This window comes from Adiantum capillus-veneris, chromosome 21 (genome assembly GCF_014529385.1).
Source record: "Adiantum capillus-veneris isolate H3 chromosome 21, ASM1452938v2, whole genome shotgun sequence".
NCBI lineage: Eukaryota > Viridiplantae > Streptophyta > Polypodiopsida > Polypodiales > Pteridaceae > Adiantum > Adiantum capillus-veneris.
This window is the reverse complement of record NC_140951.1, coordinates 72,572,838-72,600,492: the sequence shown is the minus strand read 5'-3', so window position 1 is coordinate 72,600,492 and position 27,655 is coordinate 72,572,838. Positions and strand designations below refer to the sequence as shown.

The window sequence follows — 27,655 nt, the reverse complement described above, 5'->3', positions numbered from 1 at the left end:
ACATGTAAAGCGCACACCCTTCTCCTCTGTTCCTCCTCTAGTGTCTGATTAATAATGTTGTTGGGTGTGGGCGTGGGCGTTATCTCCTTGCCTTTTCCTTTCTTGGCCACCTTGATCCATTGCTCGGCTTTGTCCACCTTCTGTTGAGTTTTGGTAAGAACATCCACCCAAGAGGTCGTCATTTCTTTATGCTGCTCTTCTCCTTCTTTGATGGCCCGTACTTGCTCCTTGATCGTGTTGATTTCTTCGATTACTAACGGTGGTAGTTCGCCCTCTTCCAGTGCGTTTCTTGCTCGTGCTTCGGCGAGCTCTTTCTTGAGTGACGCGATCTCTTCCTCTTGGGTCATCACTCGGCCTTCCAACGTGCTTATCTTGCTCTCTTGGATCAGCACGCGTCCTTCAAGTATGTTTATTGTGCCCTCGAGGTTACGGTTCATCTTGGTCATGATTTCCATCATCTCCTCTTTGCATTTTTGAATGGCATCCTCTAGAGGGTCGGCTTTATGGTTCATCTTCCTCATGCTTGATTGTTGTCCGCAAGGGAGTTAGGTGTACGTGTGCACCCACCCTAGCAGCGGGCGCGGCGGCTGGGAGTCACTGGATGTACGTGTGCACCCACACTGACGGCGATCACGACGAGTGGTGGAGCGTGAGGCGGTGTGGCCAGGTGCCCTCAATGGAAAAAATGTGATAGAGTGCGGGCGAGAGAGAGAGAGAGAGAGAGAGAGAGAGAGAGAGAGAGAGAGAGAGAGAGAGAGAGAGAGAGAGAGAGAGAGAGAGAGAGAGGGGTGGCGGGGGGGAATAGCGCGTGGGGTAGGGAGAGAGAGAGAGAGAGAGAGAGAGAGAGAGAGAGAGAGAGAGAGAGAGAGAGAGAGAGAGAGAGTACGATAGATAGACTTAAAAAGACTTAAATTTAACAAGCGATAGACTTGAACGATAGACTTAACAAAAATGGGGGGTTAAAAGGTTAGTGCGTTAAGAAAATTAACACAGAGAGAGAGAGAGAGAGAGAGAGAGAGAGAGAGAGAGAGAGAGAGAGAGAGAGAGAGAGAGAGAGAGAGAGAGAGAGAGAGAGAGAGAGAGAGAGAGAGAGATCGCGATAGTCATATGCGATAGAGAGAGAGAGAGAGAGAGAGAGAGAGAGAGAGAGAGAGAGAGAGAGAGACATCGCGATAGTCATATGCGATAGAGAGAGAGAGAGAGAGAGAGAGAGAGAGAGAGAGAGAGAGAGACACACACGCAGGGGGTGGACGCGGGGTTAGTGTGCGAGCAGAGGGCGGGAGTGCAGGGGGCAATGCGGGTGAGTAGAGGACGGGAGCAGGGGGCGGGGGTGCAGGGACAGCTCGAGAGCAGGGGGAGGGGCGGGTGTTGGGGAGCATAGGGCGGTGGTGCAGGGTCAGCGCGCGGGTGGGGGGCAGGTGCAGGGGCAAAGAGAGAGAGAGAGAGAGAGAGAGAGAGAGAGAGAGAGAGAGAGAGAGAGAGAGAGAGAGAGAGAGAGAGAGAGAGAGAGAGAGAGAGAGAGAGAGAGAGAGAGAGAGATGGGGTGGGTGGGCGATATACTAAAACTAAACAGACAATAAATAAAAAGCTCAAAGGCTAAAATAATCAGCGATAGACAAAAAAGGGGGGATGCACGATAGACAGGAGGGGGGATTAACCTGGGATAGACAAAAAAGGGGGGGGGGGGGGGGGGGCAGGGCTATGGAGAGAGATGGAGCGGGAGCGCAGGGCAGGCGCAGGGGGGCAGCGCGATGGAGAGCAGGTAGCACGCAGCAGAGGTGGGGAGCATGAGGGTGCAGGGCAGCAAGGCGGCAAGCGGCAGAGCAGCAGCAGTAGGGGAGCGCGAGGGGCAGGGCCACAGAGAGAGAGAGAGAGAGAGAGAGAGAGAGAGAGAGAGAGAGAGAGAGAGAGAGAGAGAGAGAGAGAGAGAGAGAGAGAGAGAGAGCCTTGATGAAGGGTGGTGTATGTTATCGTGTTATTTATATTGGGAGAAAAAGAGGAGATTTGTATGTATATGTGAAGATTGCTACTCAGCCTCACAACTTGAAGAGATAGTATTATCGTCCTCAACTTCAAATATGACCTACAAGACCAAAATGAAACATGTTACATACTCTATTTTGAGCTAAATCATTGACTCCCGATACTTGAAAAGTGTATGAGGGTGGCAATTGAGAGTCCACAAAGTGGCTCAGAGAGAAATGTACGTATGGAGTGGCTAAAGCTGAGGAAACCAAGCTCGAATGTATTCAAAACTAAGCTCTCGAGTAGCCTATGATGCTTAGACTCTCGAACTTACAAGGGTATAGTGTACATACACAAAGGGACTCTTCCCTCCCTGTCTCACATCGAAGGAACCAAGAGCTCTTTTTGGAAGGAACCAGAGCATAAAATTGTCCCTTACATGAATTCATAAAGTCTACTAACATACTTGTGCAGACCACAATGTTCATTGTGATGAGCCATTTCCTCATACTACTCACGTAGCACACTAGACTCTAAGTTGTAGGTAGCCTCGCCTACCTCCTATAACTATTGTAAGAAAACTCTAATATGGGCAAACACTCTTTCCAGCTAGGTACATACTATTTCAAAAAGAGAAATACCTATCTTTGCATGCTTATAATCATTGTAAGAAAACTCTAATAGGGGCAAACACTCTTTCTAGATAAGCTGAATCCCGTAGAAAACGAAGAGTCAAAACAAATAGAAAACGAAAAGTCTTTGTTTTGCCTATGTAACCAGGTTTTGTGGCGTTTGTATACATGCCTTTTGGGCATACCTTCCTTTCTACTTTGCCTTTCCTCTAAATTCACAATTCTCCTTATTGGTTTTCTTGATGTATGTATGGTGATGGATTTAATGTCGTATGACCCATTAGCGTGCTTCTTGCTTACATATGCTTGAAACATATCTACAAGCAGTTGGTTTACCCGCTCCGTTAGACCATCAATTTGGCGCCAATGTTTTGAACATGACCCCCAAAATAAGTGTTGAACTTTGAAACATGAACAATATTAATGTTAATGATAAGCCCATAACGCTTGTAAATATGCTCCATGGATAGTCATACTAAGTCTATTGTTGACTTGGTAGGTATAAACCTAAAAATCTCTATCAAGCTGCCTACCACAACCCAAATAGGGTCAAGTCCATGATTTACGATGGGAAGACCAATAATGATATCCATGGAAAAACTTTCCATTTGGAACCTTTGATGGATGTAAAAACCCATATGCTTTCAAACACTCAAATTTGTTTACTTGTCACTTTTGACTTATATAAGATGTATTCTTGGACCCCTTGATGTAAATTTTGCTAGTAGAAGTCCCGTCATACTAGTGTCTATGTTTTTTGTAGCTTTGAATGACCTACACTCGTTCTATCATGCACTCACAAAGTGCTCGGTTCCTAGTGTCTAAGTCCACAAGTACACATACCCTCCTCTTGTGTAGTAAGCATCCATTGTTAATGAAAAAATGTTTCAAACAATTAGTTCCTCGTTTGTCCAAGCAAGATCTGTGTTTGGAGTAATTATTTTATACTTTCTTTTAAGTGAAAAAGATCTTCGCTTTTCATTTTTATACCTTTCGATATGATGGGGTCATGCTCACAATTGCTCTTAAGATATTTTAATTGGTCATTCATCAACTCTATGAAGTGTAATGGAAGTGGCCTATGAACTTTGAAAATAGCAGAATTAAGAGAATTAGAGTGAGCATTTTTGTGAGATTACTTTGAGAACTTGGAGGGTGAACTTAATTGATGGTAGCAACATAAACATAGTACTTAATTAACTTGGCATGAACAATACTTTTGCAAGAGAGAGAGTATTAGAGAACATGACAATAGATGAGGACCGGATTTACTTGGAGCCGGTCCCCCCTCCAAAAGGCGTTTGTATTATAGATTCTCCCATCAAGAGAGACTTTGTTACAATGCAATCTTTGTGTTCCTTGTGACCTTGGTGATGCTATGAATGGAAAGCTTCATGCATCGCGAGCTTAACATAAACTTTGCAAAAAGCATTAACTATCTTAAGCCTCAGTCCCAAGGCCTCAAACACCTTCGAAGGTGGAGAGAGCTAGCGGGGGACGAGGGTAAGGAAGAGGAAGAAGAAACATTCCATAGGAGAAAGAAATAGTTCCTCACTTATCATCACTCTTATTGCTTAGCATAGCATAATAGCATAGTAATGAAGATGAAGAAGATGGCAAGCTTAAGCATTGAAGCATGGCTCTTGGTTGGATTTGTAATCCATAGCCAAGAGTGTTGGTGTAGGCTCTCCACCTACACCAACACTCTTGGCTACCCCGAGGTACACAAAATCTAGTTTTGATAGTGATATGGTTTAGTGCACGATAGTCCACACACATGCGGTATGTTCCATCTTTCTTTTGCACTAAAAGGACTAGAGAACAAAAGGGATATGAGCTAAGCCTCACCATCCCTTTGTCTACCAATTCTTGTACTTGCCTCATAATCTCCTCTTGTTGAGCTTGGGAAACTCGATAAGGAGGCTTGTCAGGCGGTGAGCTTCCTCATAGGAGCTCACCGCCTCATAGGAGCTCGGTTCGATGGTCATCATCCCCTCGTTTTGGAGGTAAGTCCATAGGGATATCATCGATGAATACATCTTGGAATCCTTTTAGAAAGTTAGGCAAGTCTAACTCTTCTTGATTCCTACCATTTCCATTTGATAAACCATTAGCGTCATTAGTGGATTCTTTGACAAAAATTCTGTACGCAGAAATCGAGTTTTTCATTGACTTATCAAAAGCTGGTTAATTTACAAGTGGTATAGTACGACCAGACTCATTAGAATCTATATACATGTTCTTTCCCCTATACGTGAAGTAGATTCTCCTTTCAAGAACTACATGTTGGCAACCATGCGATCAAACCATGGCGCCCTTAGGATAGGATCCTCATGTTGGAGAGGAGAGATGAAAAAGTCTTCTTTGTTGACATAGCTTTGGACATGAAGCCTCAACTTCCCAATCAAGGGAGTAACAGAGGCTTGCTGTCCCTTGAAAGCTGTGTCAGCCATTACAATGTCTCCCCTCTCGAAAGCTTGAATGCCCAACTTGGTGGCAACCTCCGTTGATATGAAGTTGTGAGTAGTGCCAGGGTCAAACAAGATGAAGGCATCATGCTCCCTTACCTTTCCCAAGCATAGGAGAGAGATGATCCTTTGCAATGAGTATCCTCTTTTGGAGCTTCGATGGTGGAAGTCCTAGGAGTCTCATTGAGAGCATTTTTCTTAGGGCAAGAATGATAGCCATGTCCTTGCTCCCACACTTAAAAAACTTATGGTCCTTGCGAAAAGCGTCAAGCTCTTCATGAGAGATTTTGTTTTTACCTTTGTAAACTCCCTTCTCCTTGGACCTATTGTTGTTGTTGTAGAAACTGCCTTGGGAAAAATTTTGGGCATTGGTTTTCTCCTTTGCATCATTTTTGTCTTTGTTTTCACATTTCGTCTAGCCCCTTGTTGGAAATTGATGCGGGAAGCAACCATGGTGTGGTGGATTACTTCGGTTATAGAACCAAGCCATTGGGAGTTGACATACTCGGCCATTTCTTCAGGTAATCCCACACAAAATTGTTGCTTTTGCTTGGCAAAGTCTATCTTTTGGAAGACAGTAGCCTTGAGATGTAAATCCCAAAACTTGTTCACATATTTGTGAATAGACTCATGTGAGAGAAGCTTCAAACTGCACCATTTGGTAAGTACTTTGTCTTTTACATCGCTTGCAAGGAATTGCTTCATGATGGAAACTTGTAGAGTTTTCCATGTCTTTGGGGCTTCACCGTTGCCATGAAGACTAGCCCACCATTGACGAGCTGATTTTTGAAAGTGCATAGCTACATGGCGTAGCTTGGAGGACTCCGTGAAGCCCTCATCTCCAAAGGCCGCATCAAATTGTTGGATGAAGGCCAATACTTTGTCGGTGGCACCAAAGGTGCCATCATGGGTGAGAAAAGAGATACTATTTCAACTTCTTGAGCTTTTGTGATCTTCGCCATGCAGGGTATGATTTGCGATGCCCTCCCCTCTTGTATTCTCTAGGAGAATAGCCATACCTTTCGTCGGAAGGTAAAGAAGAAGGAGAAGAGGGTGACCTCTTTCTTGACCATTTCTTCCTTTGTTTCCTCTCTTCCCTTTCGGAGTGACGAGGAGAAGGATTATGTGTTGACCGTTTTCTCTTGGGAGGAGTTGGCGATTGTCTAGACCGCCGTCTTTGTGGAGCCACATCTTCAAAGGAACTTAGGGATTCATTACTTTCTTGTTCTTTGGATTCCTCCTCTCATATGGGAGAGAGTCTTCTTTTGGGGGTCTCATCAAGAGGCCTCCTAAGCTCTCTCTCCTCTTCAAGAGGAAGGAAAATCCCATAATCACGAAGTTATTGAGTAACTTCGGCTTGCAAAGTAGGGTTGCCCATAGCTTGATTCAACCTAGTAACAAGATAATTGATAAACATGGGGGCATCATCATTAGCACCTTCATGTGCAAAATCAAAGTTATCAATGTTCATTCTACTCTCTTGGGTATTGTCATCCATGCTAATTATACTTATGTGTTTACTTAGTGTATTCTTTGGCAACTCAAAACCTTAGTTGCTACTCCCTTATCCTTTGAAAATAAGCATTTAAGTATCTACACCCACGGCTCGAATTGGCTAATTATAGAGAGTAGTGGGGTGGGTCTAATATAGCAGAATTATCGAGGGATATATCCTTTCGGACTTATTATGGCTCAATAATGGTAAAGCCGTAGGCAAGTCTAAAAAGACCCCATTATTAAGACCAAAGCTCCCGAGGTGTGCACCATATCCCACATAGTGGACTCAACAAAATCGATAATAGATCCTAGTTCCACTTACCCTAAGATAATTAACAAAATCAACCATTAATAGGCTACTTAAGGACCTCTCTTCTTAAGCAAAAAAAGAGAAACCAAATGCTCTGATACCAATGTAATGGAAATGGCCTATGAACTTTGAGAATATTGAAATTAAGAGAATTAGTGAGCATTTTTGTGAGATTACTTTGAGAACTTGGAGGGTGAACTTAATTGATGGTAGCAACAAAAACATAGTACTTAATTAACTTGACATGAACAATACTTTTGCAACAGAGAGAGTATTAGAGAACATGACAGTAGATGAGGACCGGATTTACTTGGAGCCGGTTCCGCCTCCAAAAGGTGTTTGTATTATACTTTGTTACACTATAATCTTTGTGTTCCTTGTGACCTTGGTGATGCTATGAAGATGGAAAACTTCATGCATCACAAGCTTAATATAACTTTGCAAAAAGCATTAACTATCCCAAGCCTCAGTCCCAAGGCTCAAACACCTTCGAAGGTGGAAAGAGCTAGCGGGGAATGAGGGTAAGGAAGAGGAAGAAGAAACATTCCATAGGAGAAAGAAATAGTTCCCTCATTTATCATCATTCTTCTTGCTTAGCATAGCATAATAGCATAGTAATGAATATGAAGAAGATGGCAAGCTTAAGCATTGAAGCATGGCTCTTGGTTGGATTTGTAATCCATAGCCAAGAGTGTTGGTGTAGGCTCTCCACTTTTCAACAAAACTTGGAGAAGGAGATGGAGCTCTTGTATTTTGCACTCCACACAATGAGAGAATGTGTGTGTGTGGGAGAGTATACCCCCCTCTCATGCTTGTTCCACCTCTCTCTCTCTCTCTCTCTCTCTCTCTCTCTCTCTCTTATTATTTATTATTTCATTTGGACATGTGTCCTCTTTTTCCTCTTTGAGAGAAAGAACTTAATTATTTATTTTTATGTATCTAAATTCTTATTGGACCCATTTAAAACCTATCCAATAGCATTCAAACACATCATGAGGGCCACATGTGGATCGTTTGAACATGTGTCTTTTATGCTTATTAATTCATTTGGTTGAATTGAATATTTCAAAGACTTAGTCAATCAAGCATGGCACGTTGGTGGCTTATCTTTGAATTTAATTCTTCAAGAACTTTAGTCATTTAAGCATGTGAGAAACACCTCAAGCTTTTGGGTAAGGTTCCCACTAACACTTAGCAAGCCAACAAGCACCTCATGCTTGGGTATGATTCCCACCTCAAGGTCAGCCCTAGCTTGCCTAAGGTCAAAGGACTTTTGAACACTAACTTTTGGAGGTCCTTAATGAAGCTAACCCTACGGTCTTTAAGCTCCATTAGGTAGCAATGCTCTTTAACATATCATCTCACATTTGGACCCCTTTTAACCTTGGCCCCGTGTTGAGACAGATCCATAAACACATGTCTATATTCCAACCCTTGTTCTCGTTTATTCTCCCACATTAATGATCAGTTTAATATGAGAAAATCATTTGGGTTGGTTAGATTAGATTTTATGACATTAAACTAAAACCCTTAATCCCTCACATCCTACTTAGAGTATTTGTTACCACATTATATCTTCCTTTACATATCATTGTATTACACTCATACTTGTGAAGAATATTTGCCCATCCGGCCTTTCTACTCTTCATAGCTATCGGACATTGAAAGCATTTGATAATCTCACTAAATCATAAATCACACAACATTTAATGAGTGTTTTCACTTATATAGACTGTAAACAATAGCATAAAACTCCCTCTCATATGCAAAATGATTATTATAAGATTTATCTAATTTCTATCTCTTAGAAGCCATAGGACCATCCTACTTAAGTAGCACTACACCAATGGCTTTATTTATAGCATCTATAAAAAATTAGGATCCACAAAAGCTATTAAAGGAGTTGTAGCTAAAATCTACTTCAAGATTCTCAAAGTTGCATTTCTACTCTTGTCCTAGCTAAACTCATGTCCTTTAGCTTTGTTCATTGGTCATGGATACACCAATCTTTGGTCGTGTAGGGATGGCCTTAACCTTGGCTTGATCCATTCTTAGACCTTATTCTGAAGTTGTAGGTCTGACATAGTGGGTTTCAAACTTTAAAAACATACATTTTCACTCATTAGCGTAGACTTTATCCTTGCAGAGCAACGTAAAACTTAACAAAGTTGCTGTAAGTGTTCCACTTCATCCAAAAACATGATCAAAAATTTACTAAGGCAGGAAAGTGCAACATTTTCCTAAAGCAGTGTGAGCATTGTTGGGGGAAAAGCATGTTCTAAATGCCATCTTCAATGTGTCATAGGATCTCTCAGCCTAATTATAGCTAAGGATCTATGAGCTGCAAATAAGAGAAGCAAAAGAAGTAATTGAGAGTAAGGGTTTCTCCATTCTCCTCCTCATGTGTTGCCAAGAGGGTTCATTAGTAGGAATAGGGGAGACATCACCTATGCACACCCCTTATATATTATTCTTCCTTTGTAAAATCTATCATTTTTGCCTTACAAAACCCCCCTACTATACATTGATGTACCACTATACAACAACTTTTACTAAATACCCCAAAATGTGTTGATCCTACACTCACCCCCATGGTTTTTGGAAGGCGTCGATAACAATCTTCAATTTCGCCAATTTCAATGGAAGATCGTGTGTTTTTAAAGGTATGCAGCCCTTTGGACTATGCATAAGCAACCGAATGGAATCAGAGATTTCTATGAAAGACAATGTATTCTTGGACTTTTATGCATCCCTTTGGACTATGGATAAGCAAATTTTCATTCGAGTGTGTTTTCGTGTTTGTTCTAGAGCTAGAGCACGTCTGTGTGTAGGAATGCAAAGCTTAAAGATTATACAAATCTCCCATTTTGGTAAAGTAGGAAGCTTGCTTGGTACTACAATCTATTATATAGTAGTGTGAAATAGTGTATCAAGTGTACATACACATCTTGTGGTCCCATGTTGTGATAGATAGCTATTTTGGGTATAGGTTTTGTGCATATCTTTTTACAAATATGTATATTAATGATGGAATCAAAGATATTAGTAAGAAGCTAGACAATAACAACTTCCATGCTTTGAAGTTCAAAATGATCATTTTTTTGATATGTAAAGGTTATTGGGAGTACATTGAAAGTGAACAGGAAGACACACTAGTGTTGTTTGAGGAGAATCCTACTTTTGAACACATGAAAACCTTAAAAAATTGCAACCAAGGAGCACAAAGGTCATGTATTAGTTGTGTTTTAGTGTGGAGAATACCATGTTTGGGCATATACAAAATGCCAAATCCCCCAAGGAGGCATGGAAAAAGTTGGTCTTACTAAAAATAAGGCAAGGAAGTTGTAGTTGAAGACATATCTCGATAGTGTGAAGAGAATGTGCTTCTAAGTGAATGAATATATTTTTTTAAATTAAGGATGTATGTGAATCCCTTGCATCCATTGGCACCATGGTTGATGACGACGACAAGGTGAAAGCATGCTTGCATGGTTTAGGGATAGCATACAGGTAGTTTAAGACCCCTAATCACACTCATGAAAACAATTCAACTTTTACAGACCTTGTTTCCTTGCCAATTTCAGAAGAGAAGAACATTGTGAAGATTCATATTCGCATGGTGCAAGTAATTTTTAACAAGTATTCTACATCAATAGCAATAGAGGTAGAGGATATGGTGCAGATCAAAGAGGTCACTATGATCATGGAATCAGAATCTTGGAAATCAATATATGTTTTGACGATCAAAGGAAAAATACATGTGGAAGAGGAAATATTAGAGGTAGGGCGAGTCAAGGAGGTTGAGGAAAATTTCATAGAACAGTGTGTAGAAGGATGGGAATATTGGACATTTGGTAGTCAAAACTACGACAGTGAGTATCCATGAAGAAGGAAATAAAAAAACTATGCACAAGTACTAGTAAGGGTAAAAATGACCGAAAGAGATTTTTTGTGGTGCAGTATATGTTGAGCATTGTGTTTGCAAATGTTTCACGTTGTGGTCATAACATATGATATGTGGATTTCGTGCATCAAATCACATGAATAGCCGTGGTGAATGGTTTTGGAACTTATAAACTTTGGATAGTCTTGATGATGTTGAGATGGGACGATACAACACATCCTATTTCACATAATTTAAATGTGTCATTGTCTTTGGTGGTAGATGGCAAGGGAAAGTATTTGATTGATGTATTGCATGTATCCAACATTACAAAGAATTTGGTGTCCGTTGGGCAAAAAGTCAAGGAGGGTTTGCAGGTTTGGTTCAATTTTGTTGGTATGTATGTAGAAGAATACAAAAAGAATGGAAGGCTCTTTACATATGGGCAAAATGTCAAGGAGAGTTTGCAGGTTTGGCTCAATTTTGATTGTATGTATGTGGAAGAATACAAAAAAGAATAAAAGGCTCATTACCTAAGTTAAAAAGGTTGGAAAAATGTTCACTCTTGGTGTAAACGTGTTTGCGATGAAAGCTACCATGCTTGCACAAGGATTTGGAGATGTTGTAGACATAGACATTTGACACAAGCATATCAGACATACAAGTGTGTAAAGACCCAAAACTATGTAAAGTCATAAGCTTGTGATAGGTTTGCCAATGTTTAAGATGGATGAAATGCATAAGGTTTAAAAGGCTTGTCAATTTGGAAAGCAACAAAAGGCACCATTTCCTCACGACAAGCTTGTAAGAAAAAATTTGTGAGAGATAGTGCATTTTAATGTGTGGGGTTCAACAAAGACTGCATCTATGGAGAGATGCAAGTCTTATGCTGCCTTCATTGATTACCATACGAGGAAGACATGGGTGTTCTTCATGAAGGAGAAACGTGAGGTGTTTAATCACTTTATAAATTTCAAGATTATGGTTGAAAAGAGATAAGAAAGTATGCATAGTACATGAGTCAGATGGAGATGGAGAGTACTTCTCTAGCACGTTTTTGAGATAGCATGGAACTCAAAGGCAATTTTCATGTAGTTATCCATACCAAAATGTATCGTTGAGTGGAAAAACATACACATAGCAAAAGTTGTCTTTGAACAAGGAGATGCTTGAGGCAAAGATCAAGCACATGATTTCCACAACCATGAACATAGAGGAGTTCACATACGATGACATGAAAGAAGAGGCCCTCCACCCAACTATATGAGGGAGCGAGGGTGTCTAGATTGAAGACATGCCTAGTGCTCAACATGCAATAGATTTTTGGGTAGAGTGACGTTGGCATCATAGAGCTTTGTAGGTGAATTTTGATGTTCTCTTACTTTACGCAATGCATTGGTAGAATCGAGGGATGGCATAAGAAAGAGTCTACAAAAGAAAGGCATGGATTATAATTCCATACATGCTTACCCTTAGGATTGCATTCTATTCCAAGGCATGGATTATAATTCCATACATGCTTACCCTTAGGATTGCATTCTATTCCAAGGCATGGATTATAATTCCATACATGCATACCCTTAGGATTGCATTCTATTCCAAGGCAAGTATGAAGGAATGTAGATATCTCTAAAGTGTAGTGCAGAAAGATATGAAAATGTTCTCAAAGAACAAAAAGTGTTGGAAAGGTACTAATATATTTGTTGCTTGTTCCGTGCATCAAATATTCATTTCGATGCAAATCAATGGTGGTTCTTGAATTCTGCACAAGAACAATTGATTTACATGTGGCATGCTAAGAACCCCTACAAATAGTATGGTATGGAAGCACATTGATGACACATGGCCATATTTTGTGGAAGATCATAAGAATTTGCAGTTTGACTTGGCTATGGACAATGTACAATCCATTTTGCACATATTATAGTGTATGCCCCATTGTGATTACCAACTACCATGTCCAACCAGTGGTTGGTAACGAAGGAAACTTGTTCTTAAGCTTGATTTTATTGGGTCAATAAAAAGTGAAGAACATGGACGTATATCTTCTCTCGTAGTAGAAGAGCCATAACAATTATGGGAAGGCATAGAAGTGGTGGACATGAGCCAAATCCATCGTCATAGTGCCTTGATTAGAGGTATTCCAATGTGGACAATGCATGACTTTTTGGCTTATGGAGAATTCTCATGTGAAGTGAAAGCTTCTCCATGATGTTGTGGCATATGAGAATTTTAGCAAAGATATGTACAAGCCTAATTTGAATGTGGTGTATGTAGTACAATACTTAAGACTATGGCTACAATGCATCTCTGTAAATAAGGGAGCCAAGTTTGTGTGCTTGTTAATCATCAAAACTTAGGAAAATGGTCTATGAAGGTCACTAGGCATCTCTTCCAAAGTCCCATGATCTATATGAGGGTTTCCTAAGGCATGAACCTTGAGAGATGTATGCTCAAGAGTTGTTGGAGCAAAGGTGTCTACATGACAAGGGTCTTCCATAGGGGAGGAATAGGTTCTTAATAATGTTCAAGTTGCCCTGCTAAATGAGATTGACAATCAAATTTCAATTAAAGGGTATTGTCCATTTTCTATGTGACATTCTCATTTGTAGTTTATTTGGCATGTGGCAGTTGAGAGCTCTCCACCTTTTACAAGCTTGAATGCAATAGACGTGGCATGTATATTTGAAATGTACTTCCCCTCAACCATGCTTACCTTGAAGTGCATATCTTGGTGCACATAGTTGACAAAAGCGGAAATTGTAGTAGGGACTATACATCCTAAATAGTTATTCCTCTTCGAGCATTTTTTGAAGACATTGAAGGGCTTTACGTGTCAAAGGGAGTGGCTAGAGAGTAGCATGGTTCGTGGATGACTAGTTTTCGAAGCCAATTTCATACATTGCAGAGTGGTTCTTGGAGTTTGACGTAGAAATGACACATTAGGCCCAAGTTTGGATGATGGAACACCCGACTGGAGTTGTGATGGTGGGCCCTCACATGGAGAAGAGAATGAGTATGGAGCTAGTATAAGAGATCAACCACTTACGTATGCTTCACAACCCATAGATAGAGAAGTGTCATGGCCAATACAAGGATACAAAGTGGGAAAGAGAAGCTATGCAACATGCTTTTACAAGGGAGAAACCATGACTAGTGCACTAACCTAGGGAGCTTGAGGTCCTCCTCTCTTTCATGAGTCTTAGATGGCTACATAAGGGTAAGGATCCCAAAAGAGGGCATACAAGTGATAGATGAGGAGTGGGAGTTCTCTTGAGGTTGTAGCCCCAAGGTAACTCCTTATTCTCAAACCTTTAGCAACTTCTACTTTGTTTAGAGGATGGCTGTGAAAGATGGGCCATGATGACGTGCTTTACTTTTCTTTTTTCTTTTTATATATTTTCCTCTTTTATATATATATATATATATATATATATATATATATATATATATATATATATATATTAACGACTATATATACAGATGTAAATGATTGGTATGCAAAATAATGAGAAGATAAAAGGAATCAGCAAAGTAATTTGTACTTAGCTCGATAACCTATGATGATGTCAGATCCAGAGGTGTAACACCAGGCAAGGTTAAAATTTGTGAGGGTTTGACCAGGTTGTTCTGTGAGGAATTTGAATTTTGGATGGCGTTGGAACTCTCTTATCCCAAAGCAGGTGGTAATCGGTAGAAGAATATGCAAGGTAATGTGCCACTGATAAAATTGTTGATTGTTGACAAAAGCCTCGACATACAAGATTTATTAAATAACACTATACAAATGAAATGGACAAGAATAATCTATTACCGATGCCTTCTCCTCAGCCCTCAGAGTTCCGATCTACACAACATCAACTCACTGTTAATAGAATTAGAAAGACAACACAATAAATGACCATTACACGTCAGCTGTCCCAATTGTAGTTAACCACATACAACAGGAGGGTTCCCAATCTCGTAACATAATTAATATGCTCAATTTTATCATCAACCTAGGAATGATTAGCTATAGTGAGATAGAGCGTAGCACCCAACTTTTAGAATATTGTTCTCTTCAAATTGCAATCAAACTTCCTATCACAATCGCTAGCAATATCAATACAAAGTCCATATAGCCTATAGACATTCTACATGGATAGCCTTTATAATCCAAGAGTGATCATAATTTAGTAGGAATAAACGAGGAAAAATGTAACATCTTGGTCAGATAGTCCACCACCGTCCAAATAGAATCATAGTTGCAATTTGTAGGTCTTTCATGGTCACTTTGGCTTAAGCACTTGGCACCTTTGGCAATGTAACACATAATCTTATATGTCTTCATGCAATCTTGGCCATAAGAATTGCCTATCTTAAGATGCTCTCCCTAGGTCACCTGGCACCTTTGGCAACATAACTCATACTCAGATAACTCCTTATGCAAAACTGGCCGATATGATTGCCTTCTTACCAATGCATATGTCTTTCTACACCAAGGTGATTTGCACTTAGACTATTGTGACACTCCAAAAGACTTTACTTCTCGGTGCCTAAGTATGAGGGTACATATACTCTCCCATCGTAGAGTAAGTCCTCATCTTTGATAGAAAGATGATGTCATTAATGTAGTTTATCAATGAAGTGGAATTGTGTGTGGAGCCCTCTATAGCACTTCCTTTGGAATGAGAAATTTCCCTCATTCTTCCATGACTTCATACCTTAGCATATGACTTATCACACTCACAAGTACCATGCACCCTTAATTTCCATGAAAGAAAGAGCATTCATGTCAGGCATGGTTGCTTTTTAAATCTCCAAAATAGACCATGGTTGATCAATGGCCTTCCAACACAATAAATAAAACCCATACAATCCAATTAGACAGAATCGTCCCCTCAAATACCTCAACGTCATGATGCTACTTGTTGGTGGGAGAACAAAACTACTTTGCATCCTCAGGCTCAACATGTGCAACAAATTTCAGTGATCATAGGCTATCAATGATAAACAAGAGATCTCCAACTCAATACATCATGACTGTATTCAAAGAGACCATTGTGCATGAAATGAATGCTTTATACATGCAAAAGCACAAAGATATGAGTAATCTCAATCCAAAAGAAACTTTTTTGCTCAAGTGCCTTAATTGTTGTGCCATGTAAGACTTGGGAGAGTGTAGAGTTGAGTAATGCTAAGGGAGGAGCTCAATTTGGTTAGAAAAGGAGGAGGAAAAGCTCAAGAAGCAAATTTTCCTCACTTGAAAAAACAAAAAACTTAGAATGGGGTCTTTCATGTATAAGATATTGCTTTAAGAGTCATTCTCAAAGTTTTGGGGATTATTTATTGATTGATGCACTTAGATAGTAAAGTTGACATTAATCTAATTCTACAATATCCCCAAAGATCTCCCTCTTTTGCTCTTCTCTATTGTAAAATATAAGTGCTTAGATGTATTGTAAGAATGTGTTGCAAGGCTCTAAAAATATTTTGTTGTATGCCTCTCCACGCTCTTTTGGTCCACAGTTGGTGGTCTTTGTGCATCCATACAGAAAGAAAGAGATATTATTAGAAATCATCGTCTTCTTTTTCCCCTCTGCTCCTACAACTCCAAAAGTGTGTAGCAAGATATGCATGTATGTACATCTTTATGGAAGATGCAAGTGCTTAATACTCATCATGCATGTAATCACTTGTATGCTAATATATTCTCTCTTCAAGCCTCTTATAGTTCCATGTTGTAGAAGGGCATGCCTGGCGTGTATGCATATATTGGTGTAATAGGCATACAACTCTTGATATGAAATTCAAGGAAACATTGTGTACATGCACATGTTGATGGTTTGAATTCTATTCCTCTTGCACGATTTGAGGACAAATTCCTACTATAATGCTCTCTTGGTTAGTTTCTTAGAGTAAAAGAGTTATTTGTGACAAAAACCTCTTAAGCACAATTGTAAGTACGATCTATCATACTCAACGATATGTGTAGTGAAAAAGAGAGATCCTCTCTCACTTTAAAGCAAGTGTAATTGATAACTCTACACATGGTTCGCCTTTGATGAGTGATAAATTGAATCGATATTGGGTATTTTCTATATATGGGGAGAGTATGTGTACCAATGGACTCAAATTATAAACCCCAATACTTTATGAATACCATGACAATCCAATGCAAGTTATCTAGAGATATGGAAGACATATGTGCTAGTAAGGCAACAATTTTACTAGCCAAAGTTGCTTCGAGGAGTCAAAGAACACATCTTATATTGTCGACTTGATTTTTTGAAAGTAGGCATAATTACATCCATTCAAGATCCTAAAGGAGAATTCCAAAAGTGTCGCTATGAGATTTATTGTTGGTCTTCCAACTGAATACCAATCGTGGACATGATTCTATTTGGGTTGTGGTAGACTACGAGATAAAAATTTTGTTCCTATAAAGTGACCAATTCAAACTCTAGATTTAGTTCATGGAGAATGTTTATGAGCTTAATGGGCTACCCAATAACATTGCTTATGATTGTGATCGAAAATTTTCCAATCATTTTTGACGAGCCGCGTCCAAAAGATTATATATGATGCTCAATTTAAGTAGTCATCATCATCCAAAGACTGATGGTTGACCGAGCATGTAAGTCAAGTGCTTGAAGATATTTTGAGCCTATGTAAGCAAGAAGTAGACTAATTGGAGAGAGTATTTGCTCAATAGTTCTAAAAATGTAATGATAGATTTAGCCTCTTCATAGCTAATACATGATGTTCAACCTGGGTTGCTTTGTGTGGAGAATTAGACACAAAGAAACTCAACTTAGTTAAGGATTATCTTTGTATCATATGGATATGTTATGCATTGCTCATCATCGCAACCTATTAAGGTCTCTCAAGAATGGGGAGAGGGTATAAAAGACCTAATGTTTTACTTGTTGCCACTTAAATCTTTTTGCACCTCACACAAGATGAAACATACTGTTTAACATCACTTTTCATAGTAGGCCAATACAAATCACGATATAAATTTTGAAAAGTAGCAACAAATCATCTATGTCCAACATAAGGTGGTTTATGCAATTCTTCAATTGAGTAAAATACGGAATGGTTTTGTGACGCACATCTTTTGTTTGAAGTAGAGAAAATTTTCTTATATGGTGTACTCAAGAAATGTGTGCACAAAATTGTCAAGCATATGCAACCATGTGGTTTTAAAATCATCATACTGTGCATAGGTATCAGGCATATAATCAAATGAAGTGCATGTAATGGTTGATAGGTTATTAAGAGAGGGTGTTTGACTCAAAGCATCAGCTATAACATTTTTGTACTAGGTTGGTATTGAATGTTTGGTTGAAAACTTTGAATAAAAACAACCCACTTAATATGCTTATTATCTATTAGGGGCTAAGATAATAAATACTTACACGTTGTTGGTCAGTTTTGATTATCAAATTGGCACCCATTAAACAATGTTTCCAAATTTTCAAAGCATGCATTATAGCAATCAATTCTTTGTTATATTTTCTGAATTTAGATTTAGAGGGTTTAATTTTTCCATTTTCAAATGTGAGTGGATGGTTATTTTGCATAAGAATTGCACTAGTATCTTTCCACTAGCATTAGTGACTAGAACAAAGAATGGTCGATAAAAGTCAGGCAATTGTAACACATGTGCATTACTAAAAGCATTCTTCAATGCAGTGAATGAGCCTTTATTGTAATTAGTCCATACATATGGAGTGGTTTTCTCTAGCAAGAGAGTCGGGTAATGAGATTTATAAGTGAAATTACGAACAAACTTCCTGTAATAACTGGAGAGACCTGTGAAAGAACGTAGCTCATGCATGACTAAATAGCTTCAATTTTCTTGGGGTCTACATGTATTCCCTTTTTCGATGTCCCAAATACTCAATTTTAGATTGGAAAAATGAACTCTTTTTTTTTGCAATACACGTATAGATGGTTTTGTGAAAGAAGGTCAAAGACACGCATTAAATGTTTCTTATGTTCTTGCTCAGATTTATTGAACACCAGTATATCATCAAAAAATACAATGACGAAACCTTAATGGTCATTAAAAATTATGTTCATCATGAATGTGAAGGCAGCTGGTGCATTCGTCAGACCAAATGGCATGAGAACAAATTGGTTGTGTCCCGTTTGTGTTCTGAATGTAGTTCTGTAAACATCTTTTTCAAACATTTTAACTTCAGGATATCCCGATTTAAGATCAATTTTACTGAAAATGTTTGTCCTTTTCAATTTGTCTAGTAGATCATCAACTTTGGGAACAAAAAAATTATTCTTAATGGTGATCTTATTTAAAGCCTTGTAGTCAATACACATATGAAAGGTTCTATTTTTCTTCTTAACAAGAAGTACTAGAGCTCCTATAAGCTCTAATAAGTCCTCGATCAAGTCAATTTGTGATTTAGTTTTGTATCTCCCTATGTGCGGTTAGGGCATGATGGTGGTATTCCATGAGGCAAATCATGCATGAAAAAATCTTTGAATTGTGAAAGAAATTCATCACGTGTAGAGTGATGTGAAGTTTTAGTTTCAGCAAAGCTGGTTTACAAGCACTAGGTATGTTTTCCCTTGCTTTCAAATTGCTCGCTTGGCTTGAGAGTTGGTTTACAAGCACTAGGTATGTTTTCCCTTGCTTTCGAATTGCTCGTTTAGCTTGAGTGTCAGAAAGTAGTGGAGATTTTTCATGTACGAGGATTGCTTGAATGTAGGTCTTATACAGGTGTTGGATTCACTCGCTCTGTCAGATTTTGAATGTCCTGGCTTAAGCGGTGAATGCTTTTCTCCATCCAAACTTGTGAGGGTTGGGGTGTCTGGGTGGCTATAGAAGGTCGTGCTATTTTTGCATCTTTCTCTGTCAACTGTGTCGTGTAAATATCCTTCTCTCTCTTTAACTGTAGATCGACGCCTTCCACTGTTAATGCCAGCTCATCTTCGATGAAAGTGACACAACTCTCCCTTATATCATGAGTGGCAACAATTGTCTCCTTTGACGAAAACACTACTGGTCGCACTATTGCACAAAGTGAACATATAGCATTTTTGCAAAATATAGCGCACAATCTGCATTGTGCATGGGATGGCCATAAACTTCCAAGTAAATCCTCTCAACGTTTTTTTTTATCGCATCATGGTTGCACTTCGAAACCTTCCACCTTCCTTTGTTGATCTTTGCGTCCTCACATGGCCATATGGTCTTGATCATGTCCTTCGTCACTTCTTTATTGATCTCTTTCCATTGTATATGGTTTGGATTTGCCCATTTTGAGAGTCGTCGAGCAGCGCACATCGCTTGTTGTGCCGACATACCGTGTGCTAGAGATATCATGCGCTGAAATGCATTAACAGCTACTCGTTGTTGATCATCGGGCACTGATGATGTGCCAATATCTTGTTCTTCATCGACGATTTTCTCTTGGAGCTACAATCAACATATAGACAAATATTCAATATCATTGGCAAATATATATTCTCACGATTGAACAGTCTCACAAATGCACAAGATAGCAACTTTTCGTCCACTACATTAGACATCAGAATCCACTAAATCAAACCACAACTAATGCGACTAATTGAACCACAAGGCAAATTTGAAATACCAACACTCAATACGACAAATTTGAAATGACTAAAGATAATTGACTCAATTAGGTAAATCACTTCAAACCAGATAATAAACTTCAATAAAAAATAGAATACCCTGGAAAAGACATGTAGCTCATAAAAATGTTTAGATCGGATAAAATGATAGTGCAAGTTCAACAAGGGGATGTTGGACAGGGTTAGGGTTTGTCTTTAATTGTTCTTTGAAAAATATCAACACATCAGGAGCATTTCTTCTTTGCTCCCACTCTTTTAACTTCATCCAACAATCTACTTTAATCCGAATAGCCCTTATAACATCTTCGTGTGGGTGGTGAAAAACTTCTTCTGAAAAAATAAACTTTTTTGACTGCACTCCAAAAATCTGCTAGCATGTTGAATAGATAGCCCAATGCATAAATGTTGCTCTCTTTTGTGTACATGTATCTGTGCACTGTGGATCGTATAGTTCTGGAGCAATCCACAGTCGCTTAGCCATCTCGACATCCCCTGCTCTCTCTGCCTCCAAAACTGTAGAGTCCAATTGTGCGCTTGGATGCAGATAATTAATTGGTGCACGTTTAGCTGGTGTTCTAAGCATAATCTCTTAATCAATGATGTCGACGCGGGGTTTATTGGTGCAAGTAAAGTCCAACATTATGTTGAAGGGGTGGAGGTCACTGTGCACTATCCCGGCTGAGTGGGCGGCAACAACACCATCGATTAAGGTGTGACAAATGGTTGGCATTTGCTCGATCATTGCTTTGATTTGTGCCGTGTCTATCTCTTGTACATGAAGATTTGCTGCAAGCAATGACATCCAACCATGTTGTAGTTTGTGCATGTGTCTTTTGAAGAATCCGTGAGTGAATGGTAAGCGGCACATCATGTCGCCCACGATACCCCCATTGTAGTATGGGAATATTGTGATCCAAAGAGCTTCCGTAGTAAAGCCAATGCACCTTACAATGGAGGGGTGAAGCGTTTGCATTTCTTTCTCTGTCTGAAAGCTGTCAATTTTTGCCTCACTCCCTCTCTTGTAACAATTTTCCACATATGTAATGTGGTTGGAAAAAAAGAGATGCCTTTGATGGTGTACAATGTGCACACACCAAAGGACCCTGCTCCAACCCCAATACCTTCTACCAAGGCTTTGTGAGGGATTCCGACAAGATGAGCGCACTTGGAATTCAAAGCCGTGCGCATGATTGTGCCGGTGCCGCTGGCATTGGATCGACCTCCCAAAGCTGCTTGCGCATCTTGGCCCATCTTCAATCTCTCGGGTAAGGCTGCTTGGTCCTGCGCTTTCACACACTTCATCTTTACCTTCTGTTATTCCCACAATTTATCCCAGAGCTCTAATTTTCACATGTCGCAGGCAGGTGGGATATCTTCTTTTAAGTCTCTGCAACATACTTTCATATTGCCCAACACTGTCCTAACCTTGTGGTGGGGGTCAAATTCTCGAGTCCCTGCTGGAGTCAACAACTCGTATTGGCCTTCATTTCGCAACCTACACTCTGTGTTCTCCCATATAGCACTAGTGAGATCTTTGATGAAGACATCACTTCACTAATCTGCTGTATGCAACGATCTACACATCATGAGATTGCCAAAATACATTCTTTACGAATGGCACGCATAATACTTTTCTTTTGGTCTGGTGTCATATTTGCATTGGACAATAAAAAACAGCATATCAAATAGTCATTCATGGTTGCAAGTGACACTAACACTCTCACATTATTATAGGCAAACCCTTAACCACGACTTGTAGACTTTAAGAAATGTGCAAGGAAATATCGATAAAAATTTAAAAACAATCTTTGCTTAAAATTGCAATCTGTTACACATGTAAAATGCAGATCAAACAAGTGGTTTATAAGAACTTAATTCAGATCAAACAATACATAATAACAGTCTAACACATTTTAGCATATATTGAATTTTTAACTTATATTTTTCTCCGTGTACACATACTAGCTCAAACAAAGTAGACACCGACTTAAAGACTTCAAAAACATTTAAAACATTGAAAGTATAAAAATCGGAGTAGAAAATTACAAAGAATGTCTTGCTCTTTAAAAAGATGGAAATAAATATTTAACATGCAGATTGTGTTCACACACTTTTTACATAGAATTTATGTAAATGTAGCATTCAAATTAGCGATGATAATTGATGCTCTTTAAAAAGATACAAAAGAATATTTAACATGCGAATTGTGTGCAAATTCTTTTTTACAGAGAATTTATGTAAATAAAGCATTGAAAATAGCGTGCTGCTTGAGGTCCTTTAAAAAGATTAAAAATAATATTTAACATGCAAATTGTGTGAAAATACTTTTTTGTATATAATGTATATAAATGGAGCATTTAAAATAGTGATGATTGATAAATAAGGAGTTCTTTTGAATATGATTAGCTGGTATATAATTCATATGGACAGTTAAAAACAACAAAATCAAACAATTCAAACATTTGTATATGAAATACTTTTCACAACCGCGTTATTGACCAAGTATTTCATATAGTTAATACTTAAAAAATAAATGCACATGCACATACAAATTATATGACGTTCGTACGGTTGGTTAACGACCTGAACATCACATTTATGCAAAAACAGATGCTTCTAACAAACGACACTCTATTACTCGCGTTACCCACCGAGTGCCGCCTGAATCTGAGGAGAAATAATGGCTTGCATACGAACATCATATGGCCACGTTACCAACCGATGCCCATATGTTTTTTGGAAAAGGGGAAGGGAAGTTGACTTACCATAAGGATACTAGATTCTCCGCGTTACCGACGTAGTACCCAGACAGTAAGCCAATATTTACCACAAGGACACCATCTTCCCCGCATCACCTAGGTGATGCCCCGTGGTAAGCACTGGTCCGTAGGACAGCTTACGCACACACTCCCATTGTGTGGTAAGGTACCTTATGACTATCGCGCAATACGACAAAAGGCACGCTACCACACAAAGCATACACACACATAACACATACACGGATCGTGTGGTCAGGTACGCCACTACTGCCGTGCACTACGACGTAGAGCACGCTCCCACATGACCCCCTCTCTCCCTCTCTCCTCTCTCCTCTCTCCTCTCGACGTACCTGCAAAGGAGGTCAATGAGCTCTGTGTGTGTGTGTGTGTGTGTGTGAAGATGAAGCAATGAAATAACACCCAGCGGGCCCAATCGGGCCCGTATATATATAATTCTGCGAGTCCGCCAGGCTTTTCAATATTCCTGGCGGGCCTGCAGGGAAAATGGAAAAGCCCGACGGGCCCGCTGGGAATACTGAAAAGCCCGGTGGGATTTTAGTGGATTTCCAGGTTACCCTTAACTGGATTCTTTGTGATCATGTTTAGTGTAATCATGTAAATGTGTCAATAAGACCTCAATGTGATCACACAAAATTTATCGTAATTACGTAAATATTAAATCCCTCACCCTTGCTCACAAAAAAATAGCTACATATAAATCTAAATCCATAGTTTGGACCTACCATCTCAAGACTCAGGTCCATTGGAGGCGACGTCCACCCTAGATCATAGCCGCCCACCTGGGACGTGAACCAACCAAAGGAAGAATGTGATGGCTGCTCGCTCCACTAGATGTTCTCTCATCCAACATCTACAAGAGATGCATTAGAAAGTATTAGGACCGCGCCAATTTTTACTCTCCCTATACCTAACCTACATACCTAGCATGTATACACACAAGCTCTAGCATACACACACACACACACACACACATATATCTATGTGCATATATACACACACTCACTCACATAGATACATATATATACGCATACTTAATGCTTACGTATATGTATGTATATACACACATATACACTTGTAGAGATACATACATACTCACTCACGTAGATATGTATGTATATGCATACATATATACTATTAGATCTAAGTAGGGGTTAGTAGTGCCAATAGTCTAGTGACACATCTTTAGATATCATCACAATTCAATTGTGGTAAAACCAAGGGTACATTGCAATAATCCATATTCATTAGGAAATTTTGGAGGTCATTTGGAGGGCCTTCTAAGAACATAGAATTTTCAGCATTCTCTCTCTAGAAAATAGGTGTGGTAAAAGAAAAGGTGTCTTCATACAACCATTCAAAAAGTGTCCTTCCAAGTAAATTCTTTTGACAGAGTCATAACGGCTGTGATGATTGAGGGAATGTCTCTTTTTAATTACATTTAATGCACCTTGTCATCTTGGAGGGAGAGTCAACATTTCTTACACTGCACAGTAATAGCTTTCTCATTTAGAGTTGCATTAAGCACTTACAGACCTCTTGCACTGAGCAATAATATCTTTCTCATCTTCCTTGCACTAAGCACTAATGGCTCTATCCTCCACACCCTCAAACCTCCTCACCAAGCGTCCTAAATATCATTTACACATTGACTTGGATCACTTTCACCGAGTTCCGGTAATTCCACTTGTTAATGTCCACATTTGTACAATACATGGTCTCTGCAAAATTGTAGAGAAGTTAGTATATTTCTACATTGCGTTTGCTTGGAAAATGAAGAAGTCAAGTGAGCACCAGATGGCTCTAGAGGCTTTTGAACTAGTATTGTCACATATGGAGCTCCATGGGGACAAAGCCAAAATCCAGTGGGATGAGAAAAGATCAAGCAATGAGAAGGATGTGCCTTGCAAACCATCCATTGATGGTGTTAAGGCTCGCAAATTCCTATCTAAACCACTAGGCATAAAAGATGTGAAGCTTACAAAGCGTGGAAGGATATATCACTCCACCTACGTTAGCAAATTTGAGTATCTGCAATGGAAAAAATTGCATATGGCCGCAAAGGACCAAGAGCCAGCTACTCACAACGCCAAGGTTGATGTCTGACGTTCCACCGTGCTCTTTTTGATGTGAGACAAAGATGATTGGTCACAAGAGGATCTCAACAAGTTTAAGGAGAACCTACAACTTCTAAGAAAATCGTTCAAGAAAGCATGGATAGACACTCAAATTACTCCTTACATGGTACTCTCAAAACCATTCCTGTGATTAGAAACAAATATGCCAGTGTCTATGCTTACCAATTCAGATTACTCCTTACATGGTAGTCTCAAAACCATTCTTGTGATTAGAAACAAATATGCCAGTGTCTGTGCTTACCAATTTTTCTTTATTTACAACATATCATTTTCATCCATTTTCCATACTTCATTCAAAACTACGGAAACCCAGGCATATGGAATACACAAGTCTTAGAAAAGTCTCATTACCATTAGGAAAAATATGAACCCTCTAGGTGCCCTTTGGGATTAAAGTTAATTAGAGACCAACCAATGAGAAGAGGGTGGTGGACACACTCTATGCCCTGAAAAAAGTAGGGGAACAAAGTAGTCTTACACTTCTTAATGGCCTCTTACTTAGTGAGAAGGTGGGGAGCCTAGGGGGGTGTGGTGGGCCATATGTAACCTCCAACTTCCCTCCTTTATGATCCGGTTTTGAAAAAATCCCAAAACTTTGATTTTTTTCAAAATTTCAAAAACTCAAATCTTATCTTCTTAAAACCTCCCTAAACCTAGTTTATGGTCAAAAAAACATTTTTTTATCTCAAAAAGTCAAAACTTGCACCAAAAAACCCTAAAATTCAAATTTTTTCAAAAACTTTTGAAACATCATGTTTACTATCCAAAGCCCCCCCATGGACTAGTCCTCAGGCAAAAAGTGTTTTTCTCTCTCTAGACCCCTTTTCCAACCCCTCTTTGGTTGCAACCATCACACTCACCCTCTACTCCAACACTCTCTCTCTACACCATCTCCATTGCTACAACAAGAAAGCTCCTCTCTCCTCCCCTACTACCTCCCATTTTCACACCAAGCAAGGGTTATCCACCTTCTCCTATCACTTACTCCCACCTACATTGTAGCAACAAGCAAGGTCCTGCTCCTCCTCCTAATTGTCTTTGTTCAGCCATGGCCAGCTCTACTCCGCAAAGGCGGCCAAAGGATGAGGTCACAACACTTGCATGCCACAACACAAGAGGTATAGATGATGAGTGGGTGCCACAAGAGCTCACCAAAGGTGCTTGGGTATATATGCAGCCATATGTTATTGGCCCTCACAAAGCCAGGTGTGAAATCACAGTGTAACGTTCTTGTGGATTCATACTTGTATTATTAACCTTAAACATCCACACTTCCAACACCATGCACTCATGACAAACTGCCTAGCAACTTCTCACATGCATTTATAGAAATCCGCCATCATCACAAACTTCAGTTAACTCTCACAGACATACTCTGTAGACAGCCACTGCTTCATCTATTATGTATTCAGAGCACTAGGTTGACAAGAGTACAGAAATAAAAGAAGACAACAGTGTATGACAAATTGTATTCACTTCCTTGACACAAATAGAATCCACCATTACATCAGCTGCATCAGCGTATCTCTCCTCTCGCTATGCCCGAACACCCCTTTTACATAAAACATCACATCCCTTCACTAAGATCCCAAAAGACACATTATCCTATTAAGGTCCATAACATAAGTTAAAACCCAAAAAGACTAATCCGCCGTGGTGCAGCCTTAACACTTGGCACAACCCGGTGGCTTGAGCCATAGGCTGACCTCGGACCCACTATCCATTGATCCGCCTTCAACCACTGTGCTTTTCTCCATTTACTCCCAGCTTTTGCGTCGCTTCATCAACTCCAGCATCTCTCACAAGTGACTCCCCAGCAATGGGTTCGGCATCAACATGCACAACAAGGAATGAACTCTCTACAGCTACATCCATACCGCCCTCAGGAATTTCCTGCAACTGAGCACCTTGTGCTCCCAACTCAACTTCAGACTGCTGCACTATCAACTGCTTCCGGATTGCCTCAAGTTGCAGCTCTAATGCAGCATTACGAGCTCGCAACTCCGCATTCTCTTCTCGAACCTTGTACTCCCCAACAACTTCAAACCATGATGTGTATTTGTCAATTGGTTTTGCCATATGCTCCTGAAAAAGCCCAGCTTCCTAATGTCGTAACTCCTTGGTGTAGTCAAACACTTCCCTCTTCAGAGTGTCCACATCAGCATCAGCAATTAAAACTCCAATGACTCCTTGGCCATCCAAAGTGGCTTTCTCAAGATCCACTAATGGAGTCAATTTTTTCATTAAGAAATTATTATCAGTAATCAGATGTGAAATTTTATCTTCAACCTCATGGAACTGTTTCTGAGTAGCATCCTTAAGTCCATCCGCCCATGGTTGAAATTCCTGCGCAGTTCTCGCCATCCTATTCCGCATATCCAC

The 27,655-nt window shown here is 39.6% G+C and overlaps 1 pseudogene; it reads right to left on the bottom strand.

Annotated features, from left to right (window-relative positions):
- Positions 1-673: 673 nt before the first annotated feature.
- LOC147431148 (uncharacterized) lies at positions 674-27,352 on the bottom strand (annotated as a pseudogene).
- Positions 27,353-27,655: the final 303 nt, after the last annotated feature.